This window comes from Aquarana catesbeiana, linkage group LG05 (assembly GCF_042186555.1).
Source record: "Aquarana catesbeiana isolate 2022-GZ linkage group LG05, ASM4218655v1, whole genome shotgun sequence".
NCBI classification, from domain to species: domain Eukaryota; kingdom Metazoa; phylum Chordata; class Amphibia; order Anura; family Ranidae; genus Aquarana; species Aquarana catesbeiana.
The window spans coordinates 529,624,391-529,650,847 of NC_133328.1; the positions used below are offsets into that span (position 1 = coordinate 529,624,391).

At 45.2% G+C, this 26,457-nt stretch overlaps 1 pseudogene; it reads left to right on the forward strand.

The window, feature by feature from the left end:
* Positions 1-5,203: 5,203 nt before the first annotated feature.
* LOC141145231 (NXPE family member 1-like) overlaps positions 5,204-26,457 on the forward strand; it is a 98,480-nt pseudogene continuing 77,226 nt past the window's right edge.

Here is a 26,457-nt window from a genome sequence, read left to right on the forward strand (position 1 = left end):
AGAGGGCGATACTTTTTAGACACCTTAAATTACATTCTCCACATATGATGCTTTTACAGGAGACACATCTCAGGAGCAGCAAGTGTTTGGCACTAAAAAAGCCATGGATTCAGCAAGCCTTTCATTCTTCTTATTCTACATATGCAAGAGGAGTATCGATATTAATCAGTAAATCTCTTCCATGTATAATGGAACAGGTCTATACTGATCCCCAAGGCAAATATGTAATAATAGTATTTACGGTGTGGGGTACACAATATATAGTAGTAGGGGTGTATATTCCCCCTCCTTTTTCTTCGTCCACCCTATACTCAATCTTGGAGAAAGTAATTTCGTATTATCAGGCAAAACTGTTGTTGATGGGTGATTTCAATGCCATTATGGCCCCTGACCTGGACAGACCTGTTCCCCCAAAACAATTTTCTACAGATTTACTTACCTGGGCTCAAGTAATGGGCGTAACTGAGGTCTGGAGGTGGAAACATCCTGAGACTAGAGCCTACTCTTGTTTTTCTGCCACATATAAAACCTCTTCTCGTATTGACCTCGCCTTTGCTAATCCGACTATGCTGTCTGATGTATTAGATGTATCATTTCTACCCAGCGGACTCTCAGATCACTCGCCATTACTTCTTTAAATTCATGCCCCATCCAATAGAACTGCAGCCCTTTGGCGCTTGGGGACCCACTGGCTTTCTCATGTAGACCTGACGACCAATATCTCACCACGATTGGCGGAATATTGGGAGTTTAATGAGGGATCCTCCTCTGTTGCAATGATATGGGACTCCTTCAAGGCCTTTTCCAAGGGACAATATATCTCCTCTATTGCTGGGATTCGCAGGGAACAGGCAGCCGTTGCAACAGCGCTACAGCAAACTGTGCAACGTCAGTCTGATATTTATACTACTGACCCTACTAATATCCATTTTGACCTCCTGAATGCTGAAAAACGTAAGCTACATCTCCATCTCACTGAGATCACCAGATCAGATCTATATCGGAATAAACAAATGTTCTTTGAATAGGGGGACCGTAATGGTCGTCTACTAGCGATGTTGGCACAGCCGGATTATCCTCCAACAGTGATTCCCAATGTGGTGTCTGCCTCAGGTGCATCAGTTTCTTTATTACCAGATATATTAGAGGTCTTTCGCCAATATTATAATTCTCTTTAAACCTCTGTGTTGCCTTCTGACTTTCAGCCCAAGGATTTGGCATCCTGGCTAGACCCATTGGCTTTAGGCTGGCTTTCAGATAAAGAAAGAGAATCTCTGGTGGGGCCAATAACCCCGGAGGAGGTACTGAGAGCAATTGAATCGTTTCCGCGGGGGAAGTCTCCAGGTCCGGATGGCCTCCCCATAGAGTTTTATAAGACACATGGGAATATATTAGCTCCCAAGCTAGCACAACTTTATTTTCAATGCCTGACAGATGGAGCCCTTCCAACTTCTATTAGCCATGCCCATGTTATACTAATTCATAAAGATATAAAAGATCCCTCATTGTGTGCCTCCTATAGGCCAATTGCCCTACTTAATACAGATTTTAAAATTTTGACTAAATTACTTACCATCAGACTACAGCCACTATTACCATTTGTTGTAGATATTGATCAAACTGGCTTCATGGCCAACAGGTCAACCGATGTAAATTTGAGACGTTTGCTTACTAATATACATGCAAAGCATTTGAATGAAGGTACTAGGGTGGTGGCCTCCTTAGATATTGAAAAGGCCTTCGATACTATCGAATGGCCTTTTCTTTGGGAGGTCCTTAGAAGGATGGGGTTCCCCCTGATCTTTATTAAATGGATACAGATAATTTATCAAAACCCCACCTCAGCTATCATGTTGGGAGGTAGCTTATCACAGTCTTTTTCTCTGTCAAGGGGTACTCGACAGGGCTGCCCCCTCTCTCCAGCCCTTTTCGCCATAGCGATGGAACCCCTGGCGGAGGCTCTCCGTACTTCCCTTCATGTTAAGGGATTGCGTGTTGGCTGGCTGGAGGAAAGGGTCGCCTTGTATGCGGACGACCTACTCCTCTTTCTTAATGACGCAGGACCATCACTTAGGGGGGCCCTACAGGTCCTCAATTCTTACTCCGCAGTCACAGGCCTTAAAGTAAACTGGGAAAAGTCGCTTCTATTTCCTATAGACTTTGTGGCTCGTGCTACTGCTGATATGGATACCCCCTAAGATGGGTGGAGAATTTTAAATATCTAGGGGTGGTGGTTTCCAGACAGGTTTCAGACTTTATATCTCTAGATTTAACACCTGTGATCCAGGAGACTCAACAACGGCTGAAGGTATGGGAGTCATTACCCCTTTCATTGTTAGGACGCATAAATTTAATAAAAATGAATGTATTACCTAAATTCACATATTTATTTCGACACTCTCCCCAGTGGATCCCTAAATCTTTCTTTGCAAGGCTACATCGTATTTTCTCAGCATTTATATGGAGATCAAAGCCCCCTAGGTATAGCTGGGCAACATTGGTACGCCTGACCTCCCAAGGTGGCCTGGCATGTCCAGATTTCCATAAATATTACTTGGCTTCTCAGCTAGTAACTACGGCCTGGTGGCTTAACCCAGATACCTCAAATTCCGCTACTCAGGTGGAAGCAGCAGTGCTGGGATCCCTAGAGGCGCTGAAATTTTTGATCTTTCGGGGCCCTCGTGCTCCATATTCATTGACACCATCTATGCTTACCACGCTACGTGTATGGGGAGAGGGCCTCAAAATTGAATGATATCCCCTACAGGGAATATCACCTAATGCTCCCCTCTGGTTAAATCCCACTCTGGAGCATTTCTATTCACTACCCGACCCCTATGCTTGGACTAATTTTAAGATAAAAACAGTGACACAGATCATTTTGGATAAATCTTTGATTTCTTTTTCCCAATTAATCTCTGATTTCAATATCCCTCAGTCGTATTATTTTCATTTCCTTCAACTCTCCCATGCCTTCAGCTGTCAATTCTCTGGCTCTCCTCTACAACTAGTCCAATCTGCCTTAGAGAAGCTTCTTAGGTTGGATTGCACAAAGAATGCTGCATCTAAATTGTATCTTCACCTAACAACTGCCTCTCTCCCTGATTTAGAGAAATTAAGATCAAAATGGTCTAAGGATATCCCTGAACTTAATGAGGATGATTGGGATAATATATGGGACTCTTCCTTCAACTCTCTCGTCTCCTTGAGAGACAGACTTATTCAGTTTAAGATAGTCCACAGGGCATATTACACCCCCCATATATTAAATAAAATTAATTCAGACTCTGCTCCTGGTTGTTGGAGATGTGGGGAGATTCCTGGAGACTTTACCCATATATTCTGGACTTGTCCAGCTATCGTAAGGTATTGGGAAGAAATACTAGCTTTTATATTCAAAATAACATATATCCCACTGCAACGATCAATGCCAATATGTATTCTAGCTCAATAGCCTCCCAGAGGAATATGACTCTTTGCAATCTCTCCATTAGTTATTGGGCTCTAGGTGTACATATGTAACACGGGATGACACCTTTCTCTAAAATTAAACTGGCATAGGAACCAGGTATGACCAATGTATGTATGTATGTATGTGGGGTTTGTTTGTTTGTTTTTTGTGTGTTATGTTTTCTATGTATATAGTTTCTTTAATTGCTGCAAGTATTCATTTTTGTTTGTTGTCTGTTTTTTTTTAAATTAATAAAAACGTATATTAAAAAAAAAAAAATATTAGCTAACGGCCTTTTCCAAATGATTCAGCAGATTATTTGTATCAACCAAGTAGACTTTGTTCCTGGGGAAAACCTCTGGAAGTGGATAGGGGGAATCAATTCTCAACATAACACCACAGTGAGAAATAATGATGCAATTTCTGACCATTCTGACTTGCATAATCTTGCTCACATTTTGGCTGGAGGTACCAACAGCATGAGGGATCCATGTTATATATCTTTTGGGTGTACATGGTGTTAAATGGCCCCGATCTCCTCTTCTCAGGTCAGGGGGTGGGGGCAGGGCTGAGCTACTCTGTGTATCCATTGACACATACACTGCTCCTCAGCCTTGCCCCGGTCCCTCATCACTGGATTTGATTGACAGCAACAGGAGCCAATGGCTCCCGCTGCTCTTACTGATTCCAGTGAGGAGGGGGAGAGAAAGAACAGCGCCGCTGCTCTTGGGCACAGCACTGGGTCTAGATCAGGCTTGGGGGAGCTGACAATAGAAGTGTTTTTAGCTTAATGGAGAGAATGCCTTAGGGTAAAAAAACTTCAGCCTTTACAACCACTTTATAGGCATCTCCCAAGTATGTCATTTGAAAAAGTGGTGTTTATGTATGTTGCTCTCAAAGTTACATTAAGAGGACTCTCTCCCTGCTGTATATTTTTTATATTGCTTTGGCTTTTTTAAATGTCCCACATGGCAGTGCCCAGCTCCTATGCTTTTTTTGCCTATTAGCCTTCAAAATGACCAGACTTTAGTATCAAGATTCACCCCCTATAGATTTAAATAGGGTTTGATGTTATGTTCAGGTTTCCTGGACTGGGATTAGACAACTGCCTGCTAATTGAACCTGGGGAGATTCATTTATCCCTAGTTGTTGATAAATACAGTCCTTACTAATCTATTGTTCATTTTGTCGTTTGACATTCTTGTCTTGCCCCCAGGAGACATATCATCTTGGTCCCTTTCAGTTCAACTGCTTGTGTTTGTAGCTTCTCTGTTTTGTTCTTATTCTTTTTTAGATTTTAAATATCTTTTTGACATATTTTATTGTTATATGTTAAAAAATCAAACAAATAAAAATGAAGAGAAATGTGAAACAGCTTATACACTGTCCTTTAAAATTTTCATGCTGCTATGCTTTATGTTGTCTAAAAAAGCTCAAATAACAACTAAAAACATTTTAAAACTAAGTGAACAAAAGTTTTTATTTTGGGATTTCTTGGTACCTCTTGATATGCCAATATTATGGTGTTACATTTCTTTGTTTGCCTATTATTTCAAAGGTATAGTCATTTAACATCCCCATTGACCCAATGCTAATTACAGATGCAGTGAGATTTTGTTGATGTCAAACAGGCAATCTTTATCTAGTCCACTGGATTATAGAGGGCACCTCCTTTGTGAGTAATAATTTTACTTGGTTAACAACATACCAGAGTATTTGGCATACTACACAATGAGTTTTAATTTCTTATATCCCTTGCTAAGTGGGAAGGTAATAGTATTGTGGAATGGAGTGAAACCTGTTCCTTGTGCTCTCGGAATGCCCTTGGAGTATTACTGCAGTGATATTACCTAGGGATCTGGGAAGGCTATGAATGACCTTACCATTGTGGGGGTCTTTGTATGAGGTAAGAGGCAGCATGAACTGGTGGTTGAGCACAGCAATGGTGCACATTTTTCTGCACATGCATTTTGATTGAAACACTCATGTTTGATGCACTTTCATCATTGTGGCTGATACACAATATTGGTGGACTTTCATATGACTTGCATTAATTATGTATTTATATATTCATTTATATAAATTTCATTTCAGATTCGTGGTGTTTTTTTTATTACATTTTTTTTATTTGTATATTTATTTATATATATATATTTTTTGTATTCACTTCATGAATTTAGAATTGTATGATTTCTCTGTTTTCAATTGATGATCACTTAGATTGTGTTTATTATCCTTTAGATTAGTATATGGTTTGGGTTGCGGTGCACTATTATTTGATATAACATAAATATACAGACTGTCTTCCATGTTTGAATTTGTATGTTAAGAAATACTGTAATATGTTAATATACAACCATTCTGCACTTTTTTCCTGCAGATGCAATGCGAGTTCAGGCATACACCTTACACATTGCCAAGACATTGCATGTGATCGGCACCGCAGTGTGGGTGTGAATCACGTGTGATGTCTATGTTTGCACAAGTGTGAACCTATACTAAAGGTCAGCAGCTACAGAATGTGTAGCTGCTGACTTTTAATTTTTTCGCTGGGGGGGGGGCTGCGGAACTCCTCTTTAAGTGATATATTTATGAAGAAGTGAAAGTGACATTTACCAAACATTCACTTCAGGTGAACCATTGTTTGTTTTAAATTAAAGTGATTGATTCAAAATTCAAATTCACTGCTTTATAAATTTGCTCCACTTACCAATGGATACACTTTCCTAACCTATTGTTCCCAAATTCAACTGTAACAAGTGCAACAAGTAAAACAGCTACACAGAATTTAAGACTCCTTCAATTTTCACATCCAAGAATGGAATGTTGTCATACGTTTTGTTTTTTTCAGTTAAACAAATAATAGCTTTGTCTGGTAAAGGTTTTGAAGTGATCTAATTGTGAGTAGAGTACACACCCTTTGCTTGAAATGATGACAGGTGTAACCACTGCTCTGTACCTTTATCTGAATGTCATAAAGACATTGACTACTTCACAGAACACTTGAAACCAAGAACATCGTAGGTGTTGTTTGTATATTTCCTTTGCTGTTTCAATATAGAATGCATGTATATCATTTTTAACAAGCAAATTCCTACCTTTTTTTCTCACCCCCTCTTCGAGCAGATAGCACAATTGTCATTCTAACATATAAGAGTCTACTAATTATGGCTACTGTATTTTGCCTTCTCTTAAGCCTGATTTACAATCAAAAAATAAAAAGGGAACATTGATAGACTGATAATTTTTTTAAAGTAATTATTACCTTAGTCCATTATCTGCTGTATACATTATTATAGCCACTGGACTATACCTTCTACCTCCATTCATAAGGTGCCAGTAGGTGTATAAATGTATATTAGACATGTTTGTTAATTGTAGACTTCGGGTTCATGCACTCATGTGTGATAACAGGCAGGGTGTTGCAGGCATGACTATAACTTTGACTTGCTGGTGATACATGTACATGCAGAAGGAAAGCAGCACCCAGCAACTGCAGCACTGGTAGACAGCAGCTTTCAAAACATGAAGGTGGTCAGGGCACAGGACAAAGTCAGTAGCAGATGAGCAGCTGACTAACAAGTTGGTAAGAAGTCACAGGACAAGGAAAAAAGCTGAATTAACAAGCACAGAGATTAGGGATGATTTACTAAAAATGGAGAGTGCAAAATCTAGTGCAGCTGTGCATGGAAAACAATCAGCTTCCAAGTTTTATTGTCAGAGCTTCATTAAACAATGTCTTGATTATTGGTCTAATTCTGTGACCAAATGTCATTATTGTAAACTTTTAAACTGATGAACTTTTGGAATAAATTTAACTATTTTTATTTTTAGCTCTATACACATCTTTTAAATCCCACCATCTTATGAGGAGGTGGTGTGCTCTCTTCAATCTATTCTATATTCATCAGGGATGTGGATGTGTTGGACTGTCTCTAGAAATTGTCCAGCATACTGTATATATAAATTGAACAAAATGAAGTTAGAAGCTGATTGGTTTCTATGCAGGGGCGGAACTACCACCATAGCGACCCATGCGGGCACTATGGGGCCCGCAGCCGAGTGGGGCCCAGTGAGGATGAGAGCACCGCCGGCACAGTCTCCCAGCCAGGGGAAGAGAGAGGAGAAGAAGAGGCGAGCTGTCTGTATCAGCAGAGAGCTGAATTGCCTGATGTAATAGCTTTCATTAGAACTTCCAGTGTTCCCGGGGCTCACGTCACATAGCTCCACCTCTTGGCATGGCGCCTTTGATGGACAGAACGGCGATCCAATGCGGGACATGTGATGTCATCAAAGGCATCGGGCCAAGAGGTGGGGCTATGTGACGATGAGCCCCGGGAAGACAGGAAATTCAAATTAAAGCTATTACAGCGGGCATTCCTGCTCTCTGCTGATCCGGGTGGCTTGCCTCTTCCTCTGCATAGGTGGGGCTGTATGGGGCACAGGCAGACCAGGCTGTATGGGGCACAGGTCACGCTGTATGGGGCACAGGTTACGCTGTATGGGGCACAGGTCACGCTGCATGGGGCACAGGTCACGCTGCATGGGGCACAGGTCACGCTGCATTGGTCACGCTGCATGGGCCACAGGTCACGCTGCATTGGTCACACTGCATGGGCACAGGTCACGCTGCATTGGTCACGCTGCATGGGGCACAGGTCACGCTGCATTGACACTAGGGCAGCTGTGGAGGGGGGGGCTGTTTGCAGGGAGCCCCATACAACATTTTGCGATGGGGCCCTGCTATTTCTAGTTATTCCCCTGTTTCTATGCACAGCTGCACCAGATTGTGCACTCTCCAGTTATAGTAAATCTCTCCTATAGTCAGAAGGGAATCATAGAATTGGTAATTGTAACAGGTTCAGATGAAAGGCTGAAGTGGGAAGTCAAAGCAGGTCACAGAGCAAGTGTCAATGATGGTGCAGAGAAAGGCAAAGGAACAGACCAAGTAACATGCATCTGAAGACCACTTTAAGTCTTTAGGTAATGCATTTTTACTTTTGCAGCCAAATTGGGATAAAACTTGCCGTATATTTGTTACATGTTCCTATTCACATAGCATATTTTTAAACAAATATATAAAATTGCTGCTAACGTTTTACTTGATATTTTTCTGAAAAATACAAAACTGAAGTATTCACCTGCTTTGCAATGTTAAGGAGGGGGCTGGGGAATGTTTACCAAAATTATCCCTGTCTGTAATGTTCTGGAAGATCTCATTATCATTTGCATAGCTCCCAACTGTCCCTGATTTCGAGGGACTGTCCTTGATTTGGAAAAATGTCCCTCTTTCCTCCTCATTTGTCCCTCATTTTGGTCTGATCTATATAGTTGTATATAAAATGCAATATTTATCTTTCAAAAAGTGTCAGTGCTTTACAATCCAATTTCTAAATTTGAATGCTGCATTTGTAAATATCAAAAGCCAGCATAAAAGTATAGTAGTGGTAAAAAAACTTGTGGGCTTAACTAATCTTCTTTTTTATTTTTTTTTTATTTTAAAGTATAATTCTCCTTTTTAAAGTGACATGTTCTATGCCTACATAGTTTTGCTAATAGGTGTCCCTCGTTCCCATCTCAAAAAGTTTGGAGATATGCATTCATTTTCTTTTTTTCTCTTTCTGTTTTCACCTGGTGATCTGGCCAGTAATATATCTCCTGCATTAGGCTCCATTCACAGAAATGCGTTTTTTCATGCTTTTTGCAGAAACGCAGGACTTTTTTTTAACATGGGTTCCTATAGAACACGTTCACATTAATGCATTTTTGTGCCTCTGCATTTTAAAAAGGGTCAGGGACTTTTTTAAATGCATTTTTGGTTCATTAGACTTCAATAAAGAAGCTGCAGAAAAGCATATAGTGCGTTTTTACTGTGTTTTTTACAGTGATTTTTGCCATAATTAGCATTTTTTAATCTGCCCAACAAATTTTCACCCCAAAAAAAGCACAAAAAAACGCAAAATGGGAATCGCTGTAAAAACACGGCAAAATCTGTTCATACAATGGCGTTCCGGAATGCGGGCGGAATCGTCACGATTCCAAGTTGCTGCAAATCGCAGGACGCCCTTGCAATCTTAGTTACTTTGAATTGCACCCAAATCGCGGCATGATTTTGCCACAATTGTCACCTGACGAATCTCAGTAAAATTGTGCAAACAGGATCGTGGGGCGCCTGTCGCCCCAAAGAAGCTCCTGAACTTCTTTTGGGCGACAGGCATCAATGATTCTGTGCGATTTTACTGTGATTTGTCAGGTGACAATTGTGGCAAAATTGCCTTAGAGTGTCCCCACTTTGGATGAAGAAGCATAGGGGCACCATTGGATGGCAGCATTGTCAGTCTGGGGAAGGGAAGTGTTAGATCTATTGTAGTGAAACCAAACTCCAGCTCACACTTTATAAGCAGTTACAAAAAACAAAAAAGCTGATCATTGTAAGCACCCCTGCTAGTGTTATATGGCTTGTCTAATCTCTGTAAGGTGCTGTTCACCCTGCCATTAAAAGCAGGTGTTTGAGATGCATTTTTAATGCTCTTCAAATTCCTAGTAAAGCAGTCTTCAACTGATAATATGGACAGTGCACAGAGCTGTTCACATTATGAACATAATAAAGTGTTCGCATTTCTGCTCTTCAAAAATGAAGCTACATGTCGAATTTGAAAGGAGTTGAAGCATCTCAAGTCCTTCCATTCAAGTCTATGGTAACGTACCATAAACACGCTGACATGAGTTTGTGACACGATAGGCCTTGTTCCCCCCCAAAAAAAATAGGTGCATTTGTTCAGTGTCAGTATTTTGACCAAGTGTAAACAAGGCCCAACTGATAAAATCTGCTGGAGAGCTTGGTATTTTGAAAAACACTGGCTTGGTGCTAAACATAAATATATACAATATATAAATAAATGAATGTAAGAGTATAAGACAGAACATCCAGTGATTATAAAGTCCACTTAAAAAAAAAACATATTAAGACTGGGTTCACATATGTGCGATGCGGGAACCAGTGCGATTCCAGCGCCGGTTCCCGCATCGCTCCTCTCCCGCAGGCAGTTCACACTGCCTTCTGCGAACCGCTGCGGGTGTCATTAACTTTGACTCCCTCAGTTTAATTCACAGATCGCAGTGCAAACTTTGAACTCGCACAGGAATTGGATTGCATAGGTGAGAACACCCATGCGATCCGATTGTAATGCGGGGAAAAACAAGTCCCTGCACTATTTTCTGTGCGTATCCAATGCGAGTTCAGCCATACAACTGCATTTCTCAGAGATCGCACGTGATCGGCACCTACGGTGCGGGGGCGAATCACATGCGATCTCTGAGATCGCACTAGTGTGAACCCAGGCTAAAGGTGAAAGAAAAAACACGTGATATCCATCCATCTTGGAGACACCGGAAATGACGTCACTGTCTCCGAGACCCGGAAGGCCGTGGTGAGGAGGCGATCAGCCGCTATCGTTCTTTGGATGTTATATATGTTATTAACAAGAAAAATTCCTGTAAGTATTTTTAATTTATTAAAGAAAAATGTTTTGTATAGCATAATAGGCTATTCCTTTGTGTATTCTGAGTACCCGGTCCCTAGTGGAGTTACCTACAACGAAAAAGGAAGAGTACAAGAGGAAGCCATCTATTTGGAGACACATCAAGTTAGCAACTCAAGATTTGTGTAAAAAAGGTGCAGTATGACCTGTGGTGGGTCATGGAGCAAGGTGAGCGGGCATTGCACCTATAGGTGTTTGCTGGAAGCTGTTTCTGACACATAGCTGTCTGCACATACAGTAGATGGCTATCATCTGTGTTTTACTTTCACCTCTAATATTGTTTATTGAAGTGGACTTTACAATCACTGGACGTTTTGTCTTATACGCTTACATTCAACTATTGATATATTGTATGTATTTATGTTTAGCACTAATGATTGTCCTTGGCATTTTATTCAAGGAATTTACGTATGTCTTTTTTCCTTTGTTGAATAGCGCACTATTCCTTTCTTTTGCATATGCATTTAGAGTGGCATGAGTTATGCTAGTAATCGTGCAGCAGTTCCTTATTATATTATTTACATAGCAGCGCATAAGCACTTCACATTATAACAATTACTGGCTGGATCACCAGATGAAAATAAAAGAAACAAAGCCTAAAAAGGAAAATGCAGCCATTGCATCTAATAAATGGTAAGCTGCAATATAATATTTTTTTTCTTTTGTGTTTGGTACGACTTTAACCCTTTCACTGCCAGACCCGTACGTCATATAAACGGGGGGGTTACACATATGGTGTGCAAATCCAACAAGCAGACTCCTGCCTGTCAGGTGGAAGCATTCCAGCAGCTGCCTGATTGCTTCGACAAACCCCCAGAAATGTGCCCCCCCCTCACGTGCGCCCTCCCCCCCACCATGTATCCCTGGTTCCGCTTGCCCATCTGCAAGCCCGGGACCAGCATAGCATCTGCCAACAGGTAGGGAGGAGGGAGTTGACCAGACCCATGTCCAGTCTCTTCCACTTCTTGTTGCTGACCTTTAAAGCTACGTGTTTGCCGTCACTTCCAGGTCCGCCTCTCAGTCTCCCTGACCAGCATGGCTGGTAACGAATGTAACGCAATGCGATCTGCATTGCATTACATTCAGTGGAGCACAGAGGAGACATGCAGGGTCTTTTTAGACTTCGAATGTCTCCTTAAAGAGAACCTTTCACCAAAAAATCATCACAAGGGGACTTTTTGTCCCTTATGTAATAAAAAAATAACACAAAGTAACAAAAATAGTTTTTAAATTATAAAAAATGTAAGTTACACTCAAGCAAATAAAATCTCCCCTAAAAATTTTTGAACCCCCCCCCCCCACCCCCACATATATTCTCATACAAGCATAAACCCAGTTGTGTATTTAGGTTTTGTGCTGCCCTACGCCTGACTAAACTCGCGCATTCCCTATGACCCACCCCTTCCTTCAAGGCCACACCCCTTCCTTTTTAAGATCTGCCCTGTCATCTTCATGGGAGGAGGACAGAGGGACGCCACGGGAAGAGGACAGAGAGGGACACCACAGGAGGAGGACAGAGGATGCGGCATCTTTTCATTTGGGGGGTAAGGGGATATGTGCTGGGTGCTTTGGGAGGAGAGAGAACATGTGCTAGTGGTGGGGGGAGGATCAGACCCCCCCACTAGCACATATCCTCTCCCCTCCCAAAGCACCCAGTACATATCCCCTTACCCCCCTCCCATTACTCCAGGTGTGCATCTGTTATCTGCCCCCCCCCTTCCTGGTTACTGTGTCCCCCTCCACTGTAAACTATACACAGACCCAGTGGCGTAGCGTGGGGGGTGCAGGGGGTGCCGTGGCCCCGGGAGCGATATTTAGGGGGGCGCCAGTATGTGTCACTGGCTGCCTCCTCCTAATTTCTAATTTTGTGTCCCCGGGCTCCGGCCGCCATGTTAAGTGTCCGGCGCCCTGTGATTGGGTGTATGGGGGTCATGTGAGGCGCCCCGCCTCCGCACATGACCCCCATACGCCCAATCACAGGGCGCTGGATACTGAACATGGCAGCAAGCAGAGCGCAGGGGAGAGAAGAATGTGAGCCGCCGCTGTCTTCTCCTCCTCATCCGGATCGATGCAGCCAGGATAAGAAGGTAAGTGAGAGTCTTGTTACTGGGAGGGGGAGGGAGGGAGGGGGGCGAGAGAGACTGTAGGCAGGACAATGTAGTGTAGTATAGTATGGAGGTCAGTGTAGTGTCACTATGGGGGGCAGTGTAGTGGACAGTATAGTCAGGGCCGGATTAACATAGGGGCTGGTGGAGCTGCAGCTCCAGGCCCCTCCCTCAATATAGGCCCATGGCAGTGGCTTGTCAATTCCTGTGTGCCTTCCTGAAGGAAGAGGAGCCCTCTGTGCACACATGGAGGAGACAAGTCAGTGCAGCCAAGTCCTGTCTCTGTCGATGCCTGTCTCCTATCACAGGATCTGTTCCACTCACACAGATCCTCAGTGTCTGGGGGAGGGGCGCTGATGTCCTATCCAGCAGGAGCCCGGGAGGAAGGATATATCCCATACTGTTATGATAAGGTCAGTACATTTGTTAGGGGGATGTTGTGTAATTATTGTGCTAGGGGACAGACTGCTGCTTCCCCCCATGTAATGTGCTCTCTTGTGCCCCCCATGTCATGTGCCTTGCAGTGCCCCCCATGTAATGTGCTGTGCCCACCATGTCCTGTCATGTGCATTGCAGTGCCCCTATGTAAAGTGCTGTGCCCACCATGTCATGTGCATTGCAGTGCCCCCATGTAATGTTCTGTGCCCACCATGTCCTGTCATGTGCATTGCAGTGCCCACTATGTAAAGTTCTGTGCCCACCATGTCATGTGCATTGCAGTGCCCCATGTAAAGTTCTGTGCCCACCATGTCATGTGCCTTGCAGTGTCCCCATGTAATGTGCTGTGACCACCATGTCCTGTCATGTGCATTGCAGTGCCCCTATGTAAAGTGCTGTGCCCACCATGTCATGTGCTTTGCAGTGCCCCACATGTCATGTGCCTTGCAGTGCCCCCATGTAATGTTCTGTGCCCACCATGTCCTGTCATGTGCATTGCAGTGCCCACTATGTAAAGTTCTGTGCCCAACATGTCATGTGCCTTGCAGTGTCCCCATGTAATGTTCTGTGCCCACCATGTCATGTCATGTGCCTTGCAGTGCCCCCCCATGTAATGTGCTGTGCCCACCATGTCATGTGCCTTGCAGTGCCCCCCCCATGTAATGTGCTGTGCCCACCATGTCATGTGCCTTGCAGTGCCCCCCCCCATGTAATGTGCTGTGCCCACCATGTCATGTCATGTGCCTTGCAGTGCCCCCATGTAATGTGCTGTGCCCACCATGTCATGTGCTCTCTTGTGCCCAGTGCCCACCATGTCATGTGCCTTGCAGTGCCCCCCATGTAATGTGCTGTGCCCACCATGTCCTGTCATGTGCATTGCAGTGCCCCTATGTAATGTGCTGTGCCCACCATGTCATGTGCTTTGCAGTGCCCCCATGTAATGTGCTGTGCCCACCATGTCATGTCATGTGCCTTGCAGTGCCCCCATGTAATGTGCTGTGCCCACCATGTCATGTCATGTGCCTTGCAGTGCCCCCCATGTAATGTGCTGTGCCCACCATGTCATGTGCCTTGCAGTGCCCCCCATGTAATGTGCTGTGCCCACCATGTCATGTGCCTTGCAGTGCCCCCCATGTAATGTGCTGTGCCCACCATGTCATGTGCATTGCAGTGCCCCTATGTAATGTGCTGTGCCCACCATGTCATGTGCATTGCAGTGCCCACTATGTAAAGTGCTGTGCCCACCATGTCATGTGCATTGCAGTGCCCCGCATGTCATGTCATGTGCCTTGCAGTGCCCCCATGTAATGTTCTGTGCCCACCATGTCATGTCATGTGCCTTGCAGTGCCCCCCATGTAATGTTCTGTGCCCACCATGTCCTGTCATGTGCATTGCAGTGCCCACTATGTAAAGTTCTGTGCCCACCATGTCATGTGCATTGCAGTGCCCCCCATGTAATGTGCTGTGCCCACCATGTCATGTCATGTGCCTTGCAGTGCCCCCCATGTAATGTTCTGTGCCCACCATGTCCTGTCATGTGCATTGCAGTGCCCACTATGTAAAGTTCTGTGCCCACCATGTCATGTGCGTTGCAGTGCCCCCCATGTAATGTGCTGTGCCCACCATGTCATGTGCCTTGCAGTGTCCCCATGTAATGTTCTGTGCCCACCATGTCCTGTCATGTGCCTTGCAGTGTCCCCATGTAATGTGCTGTGCCCACCATGTCATGTCATGTGCCTTGCAGTGCCCCCATGTAATGTGCTGTGCCCACCATGTCATGTGCCTTGCAGTGCCCCCCATGTAATGTGCTGTGTCCAGTATGTCATTTGCTGTACGTTGCAGTGCCCACCATGTAATGCGCTGTGCTGAACAATGTCATGTGCTGTGCATTGCATTGCCCTTCATGTGACGTGCAGTGCCCACTATGTCATGCTGTGCCTTGCAGTGCCCACCATGTCATGTGCAGTTCCTAACATGTAATGTGCAGTTGCATTTCCCACCATGAAATGTGCTATGCCATGCAGTGCCCACCATGTAATGTGTTGTGCCCACCATGTCATGTCATGTGCCTTGCAGTGCCCCCCATGTAATGTGCTGTGCCCACCATGTCATGTCATGTGCCTTGCAGTGCCCCCCATGTAATGTGCTGTGTCCAGTATGTCATTTGCTGTACATTGCAGTGCCCACCATGTAATGCGCTGTGCTGACCATGTCATGTGCTGTGCATTGCATTGCCCTTCATGTGATGTGCAGTGCCCACTATGTCATTCTGTGCCTTGCAGTGCCCACCATGTAATGTGCAGTGCCCACCATGTCATGTGCTGTGCCTTGCATTGCCCACCATGTAATGTGCAGTGCCCACCATGTCATGTGATGTGCCATCCAGTGCCAACCATGTCATGTGCAATGCCCACCATGTCATGGCTGTGCCTTGCAATGCCCGCTATGTAATTTGCAGTGTCCACCATGTCATGTGCTGTGCCATACAGTGATCCCACCATGTAATGTGCAGTGCCCACCGTGTAATGTGCAGCGCCCACCATGTCATGTGCACTTCCCACCATGTCATGTGCTATGCTGTGCCCACCCTGCCATGTGCTGTGCCCAGCATGTAGTGTGTTGTGCCCACTGTGTAATGTGCTGTGCTGTTCAACAGTGCCCACCATGTCATGTGCAGTTCCTAACATGTAATGTGCAGTTGCATTTCCCACCATGAAACGTGCTATGCCATGCAGTGCCCACCATGTAATGTGTTGTGCCCACCATGTAATGTTATGTGCCATTCAGTGCCCACCATGTAATGCGCTGTGCCCACCACGTCATGTGCTGTGCCATGCAGTGCCCACCATGTAATGCGCTGTACCCACCATGTAATGTGCTGTGTCATGCAGTGCCCACCATGTCATGTGCAGTGCCCATCATGTAAATTGCTGTGCAGTGCCCACCATGTCATGTGCTGTGTTGTGCCCACCATGTCATGTGCTGCACCATGCAGTGCCTACCATGTAATATGCTGTACTCACCATGTTGTAATGTGCTGTACATTGTCCACCATGGCATGTGCCGTGCAGTACCCACAATGGAATGTGGTGTGCAGGGCTCATCATGTCATGTGTGGTGTCCACCATTTAATGTGCTGTGCTCACAATGTATTGTGCTGTGCTGTGTCATGCAGTGCCCACCTTGTCATGTGCTGTGCAGTGCCCACCATGCTATGTGCAGTACCCACTATATAATGTGTTGTGCCCACCATATAATGTTCTGTGCAGTGCCCACTTGTAATGTCCAGTGCCCACCATGTAATGTGCTCAGCTGTGCCTGCCATGTCATGTGCTGTGCCCACCATATAAGGTCCTGTGCCCACTGTGTGCATGAGCTGTGCCCACCATGAAATGTGTTGTGTTGTGCAGTACCAACCATGTCATGTGCTGTGCCCACCATATAATGTACTGTGCCTACCTTGTAATGTGCTGTATTGGGCAGTGCCAACCGCGTAATGTGCTGTGCCTGCCATTAAATGTGCTGTATCCACCATGTAATGTGTTGTGCCAACCATGTGATGTACTGTGCTATACCCCCCCCCCCCTCCCGTGTAATGTACTATGCTGTGCCCCCCACAGACTCACCCCCTCACTCCCACCCCCCTCTCTCTCTCATCCCCTCTCTCTCACCCCCTTCACCCCCTACCACTCTCTCTCTCCCTCTCCCTCTCCCTCTCCCTCCCTCTTTAATTTAAATTTCACAAAAAATTGTTTGCGTTTTCATTTTATTTATTTTCATAAAAAAGGCCCACCAACATCCTTAGCACCAGGCCCATGATGCTCTTAATCTGGGCCTGAGTATAGTGTAGTATAGTGGTTAGCATAGTGGTCAGTATAGTGTAGTTTAGTATGGAGGTCAGTGTAGTGTAGTGGACAGTGTAGTATGGTGGTCAGTATAGTGTAGTATAGTGGACAGTATAGTGTAGTGGACAGTGTAGTATGGTGGTCAGTGTAGTATAGTGGACAGTGTAGTATGGTGGTCAGTGTAGTGTAGTATAGTGGTTAGTGTAGTGGTCAGTGTAGTATAGTGGACAGTGTAGTATGGTGGTCAGTATAGTGGACAGTGTAGTGGTTAGTGTAGTGGACAGTGTAGTATGGTGGTCAGTGTAGTATAGTGGTCAGTGTAGTGTAGTGGACAGTGTAGTGGACAGTGTAGTATGGTGGACAGTGTAGTATGGTGGACAGTGTAGTATGGTGGACAGTATAGTGTAGTGTAGTGTAGTGGACAGTGTAGTGTAGTGGACAGTGTAGTGTAGTGGACAGTGTAGTATAGTGGTCAGTGTAGTATAGTGGACAGTGTAGTGTAGTGTAGTGGTTAGTGTAGTGGACAGTGTAGTATGGTGGTCAGTATAGTGTACAGTGTAGTGGACAGTGTAGTATAGTGGTCAGTGTAGTGTAGTATGGTGGTCAGTGTAGTATGGTGGTCAGTGTAGTATAGTGGACAGTGTAGATAGGTGGTCAGTGTAGTGGTTAGTGTAGTGGACTGTGTAGTATGGTGGACAGTGTAGTATGGTGGTCAGTGTAGTATGGTGGGTCAGTATAGTGGACAGTGTAGTGTAGTGGACAGTGTAGTGTAGTGGTCAGTGTAGTGTAGTGGTCAGTGTAGTGTAGTGGTCAGTGTAGTGTAGTGGTCAGTGTAGTATGGAGGACAGTGTAGTATAGTGGTCAGTGTAGTATGGTGGTCAGTATAGTGTAGTATGGTGGACAGTGTAGTATGGTGGTCAGTGTAGTATGGTGGTCAATGTAGTATAGTGGTCAGTGTAGTATAGTGGTCAGTGTAGTATGGTGGTCAGTATAGTGGACAGTGTAGTATGGTGGTCAGTATAGTGTAGTATAGTGGACAGTGTAGTATGGTGGTCAGTATAGTGTAGTATAGTGGACAGTGTAGTATGGTGGTCAAGTGTAGTGTAGTATAGTGGACAGTGTAATGTAGTATAGTGGACAGTGTAGTGTAGTATAGTGGACAGTGTAGTGTAGTATGGTGGTCAGTGTAGTATGGTGGTCAGTGTAGTATGGTGGTCAGTGTAGTATGGTGGTCAGTATAATGTAGTATAGTGGTCAGTGTAGTATGGTGGTCAGTATAGTGGACAGTGTAGTATGGTGGTCAAGTGTAGTGTAGTATAGTGGACAGTGTAGTGTAGTATAGTGGTCAGTATAGTGGACAGTGTAGTATGGTGGTCAGTGTAGTGGTCAGTGTAATATAGTGGTCAGTATAGTATAGTGGTCAGTATAGTATAGTGGTCAGTGTAGTGGACAATGTAGTGTAGTGGACAGTGTAGTTCTCAGTGTAGTGGTCAGTATAGGAATCAGGTAGGTCAGTACTATTGTATTTGAAGGGACTCAGGGATAGCTAAAAGTCCGCAGGTTGGGGGGGGGGGCGCAAATTACTTGCCTTGCCCCGGGTGCTGACAACCCACGCTACGCCACTGCACAGACCTCAGACCGGCAGCGCGTCTCTTGCACTGAAGTTGTGTCCCTCCTCTGTGGCTCCTCCTCCTCCTGGCTGTGTATACTAGAACATTGGAGTAGAGGAGGAGGAGGAGTCAAAGAGTGCGTGTGGCTGACAGTGGGGAGAGAGGTGTAGGCTGCTACGGAAAGTCGATCGCCGCTTGTGTGACCCCGGGCGGCAGGTGTCTTGGGTGCCCACACTAGCACACTCCTGTCTGGCCAGTTACCAAAGCACAGTGCCGGAACTTGTTGTGGCACTGGGCTCTGGGACAGTGGCGTCACTAGGGTTGGTGTCACTTGGTGCAGTAAAAATGGTGCCACCCCCCTATTTTTGGACCGGAGGCCCAGCGTTGGAGCTCATTGTGGCGGTCAATAAGGCCCAGAGGATATCAAGTTAGGTACTTCCTAATGGCTCAGTCCCTGGAAACAGTAATGGATAATGGCCAACAGGCCCTCTTACCAAACCCTGTGAAACAGCAACAGTGATCCCTCCGGCTGGACTTTCGCTCAATCTGGGTTGCCCAGGTGACTCTAGTCAGTAGTGTAGCATGTCTTTACCCTGGCAGTGGCTCCATCTTTCTCCCCCTTTGGTGGTGCGGGTACAGTGTGGCTCCCTCTCTGGTGCGGGTACAGCATGGCTACCTCCCTGGTGGTGCGGCAACAGCATGGCTCCCTCTCTGGTGGTGCGGGTACAGCATGGCTCCCTCTCTGGTGGTGTGGGTACAGAGTGGCTCCCTCTCTGGTGGTGCGGGTACAGCATGGCTCCCTCTCTCTCGGGTGGTGCAGGTACAGAGTGGCTCTCTGGTGGTGCGTGTACAGAGTGGCTCTCTCTCTGGTGTTGTGGGTACAGCATGGCTCCCTCTCTGGTGGTGTGGATACAGCGTGGCTCCCTCTCTGGTGGTGCGGGTACAGCATGGCTCTCTCTCTGGTGGTGCGGGTACAGCGTGGCTCACCTCTCTGGTGGTGCGGGTACAGTGTGGCTCCCTCTCTGGTTTTCCCAAGCACAATACTCTCTTTTTCTCCTCTTGTAATACCCAATTCCTCTGCTTTTTTCTGGGTTCCAGGCTCCCCCCCCAGCAGAGTGCATGCATGTTGGGGGCTGTAGCATGGTGTCTGTGGACACACACTGGTGCCGCCACTCTTCAGGGACTACATTTCCCATGATGCCCCCCAGTGTCTTCTGATTGGCCCTCTGCTGTGGCCAATCATGGTTCCGCGGCGAACCCATTAGAGCCGCTCTGTCTTCTCCCTTCAGCTGACAGAAAGGGGAGGGGGGGTGAGTGGGGGAGATGCACAGACAGCCCGCAACTCTCCTCTCCTTGCCACACCGCTGCTGCTCCATTTACCAGGGAACTCGGCAGCAGCGCTGTGACAGGGAGAGGAGAGCTGCCGGCTGTCTGTGTATCTCCCCCGCTTGCCCCCCTCCCCTTTCTGTCAGCCGAAGGGAGAAGAGAGAGAGCGTCTCTAATTGGGTTCCCTGCCCCACCGCCCAGCTTCCTGCCCGCTGTTTCCCTCCCCATGATTGGCCACAGCAGAGGGCCAATCAGAGAGAGAATCACGGCTTTACCGGGGGGGTTGCTTGACGGCTCCTGCTAAATCTGCTACCTGGCCCCCTCTGCACCCGCAAGGCCACTGCACTCTTCAGCTTTACTCCCCTGATGGTGGCCCTGCGTGCGGGAGGAGGGTGCGGGTGCCTTTTCCGTGGGGGTGTGGCTTTTTTGCCTCCCCCCACAAAGTGCCACCCTAGGCCTGGGCCTTGTCAGCCTAGGCCAAAACACAGCACTGCATAAACCCATGAGTTAGGGGTGCCTACGCATAAAGACGTCAATTGCGATACACATAGCACATATTTCCACACATGCTGGACTGAAAGCACCAGACTTCAGGGATAGATGGATCAGTGGAGTACTCATATTCAGATAGATCGCTGTAACACAGCAAACAATTCTCAGACCACACATTAACAATAACTCCTAATAATACCTGACAAATGTTCAAAAAGTAAATTTAGGCAAATGCAATTGAGATTAGGCGGATAACAGTGGATGTGTTGTATTTTAGTATATGCCCCTATCTTTTCCACCTTGTTGAAGAAGTACAGCCTGAGTTTGTTTGGCTGTACTTCTCCTGTGGATCACAGGGGTGCAGTTCGTTTTGCACTCCTGTGACCCATTTTCAGCAGACAGCTGGCTGAAGTCTGCTGTCTGCTGAAGTCACAGAGCCTGTCCAGACTCGGGCAAGATCACAACACTGGAGTCAGGGTCCGCCCACATGCCTGGACGGGCACCCGGCTCAGCCTCTCATAGCTAAGAGGCTGAGCTGGGCGCTCCCACCCCCTCCACAGTCCAGTGCTCCTGTGAATGAGTAGGGGGGCAGAGCAGAGAGCTTGCAGAGCACTGAGAACCAAGTGAATTGCGGTGTTAGATCGCTTGGCTCTCAGTGTTAGAGCCGGCAGGGGACAAATGCAGCATTAGACCGATGCTGTATCCACCTAGGTAAGTCTAAATCTGAAAAAAAAAAAACATACTTCTCTTTTAAATATGTGAAATAATACAAAAACTTTTATGTCACCAAACTTCCTAATGATGTTCTGTCCTAACGAAAAGGGTGTTATAGTGGGAAAACTGTCAGCTTAATGAAGGAACCCAATACATCTTTTATTCAGCAGAAAGAAAATAAAATTTTTTAGTGCTATAATAAACTGAACCAGAAAAAGCAGTACTAAAATTCCAAGGATAAGTCAATTTAGGTACTGTCCACTAACCTAGGCAATTTAAACTTAGGATGTGAACAAATGCATCCTGTTCACCACAGCCCTCAGTGTTCAGTGAACCCAGAAACTATTTCTAATATTTCATTTTTGACACTTTCTTGTTTTCCTACATGCTGTTAAAATTTCTTTAGATATACAATTCTGCTAAAATTCTGTAATTTGCATATACAATTTTAACTCTGTAATGTATATAATTATTTAATTCTTTTTTTGTTTTTACAGTGTTTTACCATAGAGACACATACACCTACAGTCAACAAAATAGAAAAAGAATCAGAAATTCAGAAGCTGGTCAATGAGATATTCAATCATATAGATCAGAAGATGCCTAAAGTGACTTTTGCCCATATCGACAACACAACAAGTACTCAAAAAGTCCCAAAGAAAAGTATTGTGTTGGAGACGAATTAATAGTACAATTTGATGCATATGATCATTTAGGCCAAAAGAAAGCCTATGGAGGAGATTATCTGAAAGCAATAATTTTCCAATCCTGATACGCAAGCGAGAGCTTCTGGAAGAATTGAAGACTTTAAAAATGGAGCACACCATGTTCAATTCACCTTATTTTGGGATGGTAAAGTAATGGTAACATTGTTCCTAATGCACCCAAGTGAAGCCGTTTCAGCCCTGTAGAAGTCACGAAATAGCTGGTATGGTAATGTTGGCTACTTGTGCAAATTCACTAGTCCAGGCAAACAATTAGAAACCAATTTTGGCTTCAATCTCAGTAAAGAAGAAGAACTGTGTCAGTATATAGATGAGAGAGATGAGGAATACTTCTACTCTGTCAGACCCCAGAATTTCAGTTGTGATTCATTGACAGAATTCAAAAACTGGAAGACACTGGTTACCCAACTATCTCCACTGGAAAACAGTCTGCTTGTCAGGTATGTTACATTTTTCGGAAAAATAAGGGATTGCGCTAATACCTGTATAATATACCATAAAAATCTGCAGTGAAAGAAGATAGTGATGATAAGTATAAATAAAGTGAATCTAAAAAGCGTGTGATAATAATCAAAAAAGTCCCATTGAGTGAAATGTCAATACAATAACCTAGTGGCTGTAAATCATCAGCATAAGTGTAAAACAAGTCCACGTGATAATGAATGTTAATCCGTGACAGCAAGGAAGGATCCACCACCGGGAATGGAAGGGGTTACTCCTTACCAGATGGCCGTGACCCCCCACTACAGAGGATCACAGCAAGCAGATAACCTTGTGAGCCAGAGAATGGAAACTGTTAGCGGCGTCCACTAGAGGTCATCTCATCGTCAGCCACACCAGCGAAACCCAGCCCTGGGTTTCACTGGTGTGGCTGACGATGAGATGACCTCTAGTGGACGCCGCTAACAGTTTCCATTCTCTGGCTCACAAGGTTATCTGCTTGCTGTGATCCTCTGTAGTGGAGGGTCACGGCCATCTGGTAAGGAGTAACCCCTTCCATTCCCGGTGGTGGATCTTTCCTTGCTGTCACGGATTAACATTCATTATCACGTGGACTTGTTTTACACTTATGCTGATGATTTACAGCCACTAGGTTATTGTATTGACATTTCACTCAATGGGACTTTTTTGATTATTATCACACGCTTTTTAGATTCACTTTATTTATACTTATCATCACTATCTTCTTTCACTGCAGATTTTTATGGTATATTATACAGGTATTAGCGCAATCCCTTATTTTTCCTAATTTTTATTCACAATTTATGTTTATTGTCGGATTTGCAGCTTTTCAAATGACTTAAGTATTCACCTGGTTTTTAGCGCAGTTTTTTTCAATTTTTTCCATGTTACATTTTTCTGTTTTTGAGAGGCAATACACAGTATGTTTTTTTTTTTTTTTTTTTAGTAAATTAAGTATGGATTTTAAGGGGAACCCCGCTCCAAAATTTTTTCAAAAATGGTGTGGGGTCCCCCCAAAAATCCATACCAGACCCTTATCCGAGCACGCAACCTGGCAGGCCGCAGGAAAAGAGGGGGGGGCGAGAGAGCACCCCCCCTCCTGAACCATACCAGGCCACATGCCCTCAACATGGGGAGGGCGCTTTGGGGTAGCGGCCCCCCAAAGCACCTTGTCCCCATGTTGATGCGGACAAGGGTCTCATTCCCACAACCCTTGCCCGGTGGTTGTGGGGGTCTGCGGGCAGGGGGCTTATCGGAATTTGGAAGCCCCCTTTAACAAGGGGACCCCCAGATCCTTGCCCCCCCTGTGTGAAATGGTAACGGGGTACAAATGTACCCCTACCATTTCACAAAAATTGTGTGAAAATGGTAAAAAAAACACAAGACACGGCTTGGGACAAGTCCTATTAAAAAATAAAAGTGTCCCACGAAGTCCATTCATCTTCTTCTTCTCTCACTCCAAAGGACCGAAATAGAAAAAACAAAGCCACACGCCGCCACCGATCTGCCTCCATGGGAGGCACCCGCCGTAATGACCGGCCTCTCAGGTGACAGTTCTTTTATAACTGAGGGCGGGGCCACACAATGACATTGCCGGGTGACCCCGCCCCCTCTGATGCACGGGGACATCCCTATGGCTTTCCCGTAGTGTCAGAGGGGGCGGGGTCACTCGGTTACGTAATATCTCACAAAAGTTAGTACACCCCTCACATTTTTGTAAATACTTTATTATATCTTTTCATGTGACAACACTGAAGAAATTACACTTTGCTACAATGTAAAGTAGTGAGTGTACAGCTTGTATAAAAGTGTAAATTTGCTGTAACCTCAAAATAAAACACAGCCATTAATGTTTAAACCGCTGGCAACAAACGTGAGTACACCCCTAAGTGCAAATCCGAGTCCTCTTCCACTCCTTCATGAAGATTCACAGAGCTGGTGGAAGTAAGAGACCTTGTGCTCCTCCACCTTCTGTTTGAGGATGCCCCACAGATGCTCAATAGGGTTTAGGTCTGGAGACATGCTTGGCCAGTCCATCACCTTCACCCTCAGCTTCTTTAGTAAGGCAGTGGTCGTCTTGGCAGTGTGTTTGGGGTCATTATCATGTTGGAATACTGCCTTTCAAGCCCAGTCTCAGAAGGGAGGGGATCGTTCTCTGCTTCAGTATGTCACAGTACATGTTGGCATTCATGGCTCCCTGAGTGAACTGCAGCTCCCCAGTGTTGGCAGCACTCATGCAGCCCCAGACCATGACACACTCACTGCCATGCTTGACTGTAGGCAAGACACACTTGTCTTTGCACTCCTCACCTGGTTGACACCACACACGCTTGACACAATCTGAACCAAATAAGTTTATCTTGGTCTTATCAGACCACAGGACATGGTTCCATTAATCCATGTCCTTAGTCTGCTTGTCTTCAGCAAACAGATTGCGGGTTTTCTTGTGCATCACCTTTAGAAGAGGCTTCCTTCTGAGACAACAGCCATGCAGACCAATTTGATGCAGTGTGTGGCATATGGTCTGAGCACTGAGCAGCTGACCCCCACCCCCTCAACCTCTGCAGCAATGCTGGTAGCACTCATAAGTCTATTTCCCAAAGACAACCTCTGGATATGTGTCAGAAACCATGAATCAGACTGAGACAGAAGTACAGTTAAACCACACTTGTTTAATAAAAAAGGTAAACAGAATAAATGTAGTCAAAACATAACCAGAGTTCAGGAACCGGAATGGATAGTCAGACAAGCCAAAACATCAGGGAGCCAGAGATGAGCGTAGTAGAACAGCAAGCAGGATCTGGAGCCAGAAGGGATGTCAGCCAAGCAAGTCTTTAACAGGAACACAGGAGAGTGTCTCTAGAGATGTGACCAAGGCAAAGGCAGAGATCATCTGGGCTGGACGGCTTAAGTAGGCAGGACTGAAAAGCAGGATATCCTCAACAGATGAGTCACTGTGGAGAGATAGAAGCTGGCAATTAGCCGACAGCTGAGCGACCAGCTTAGAGAAGGAAGGGCTGAGCCCAACCCTGACAATATGACGCTGAGCACTTGCACTTGCACTCATCTTCTTTGGTCGACCATGGCGAGGCCTGTTCTGAGTGGAACCTGTCCTGTTAAACCGCTGTATGGTCTTGGCCACTGTGCTGCAACTCAGTTTCAGGGTCTTCTTATAGCCTAGGCCATCTTTATGTAGAGCAACAATTCTTTTTTTTTGGATCCTCAGAGAGTTCTTTGCCATGAGGTGTCATGTTGAACTTTCAGTGACCAGTATGAGAGAGTGAGAGCAATAATACCAAATTTAACACACCTGCTCCCCATTCACACCAGAGACCTTGTAGCACTAACGAGTCACATGACACCGGAGAGGAAAAATGGCTAATTGGGCCCAATTTTGACATTTTCACTTAGGGGTGTACTCACTTTTGTTGCCAGTGGTTTAGACATTAATGGCTGTGTGTTGAGCTATGTTGAAGGGACAGCAAATTTACACTGTTATACTGGCTGTACACTCACTGCTTTACATTGTAGCAAAGTGTATTGTCTTCAGTGTTGTCACATGAAAAGATATAATAAAATATTTACAAAAATGTGAGGGGTGTACTCACTTTTGTGAGATACTGTATATGTGTGTATATATATATATATATATATATATATATAATATTTGTGATAGGAGTCTTGTGATGAGTGATTTGGGGAGGAAATTGAACCTGAGTTGTGTCGAGGTCAGAGTGGACAGTATGC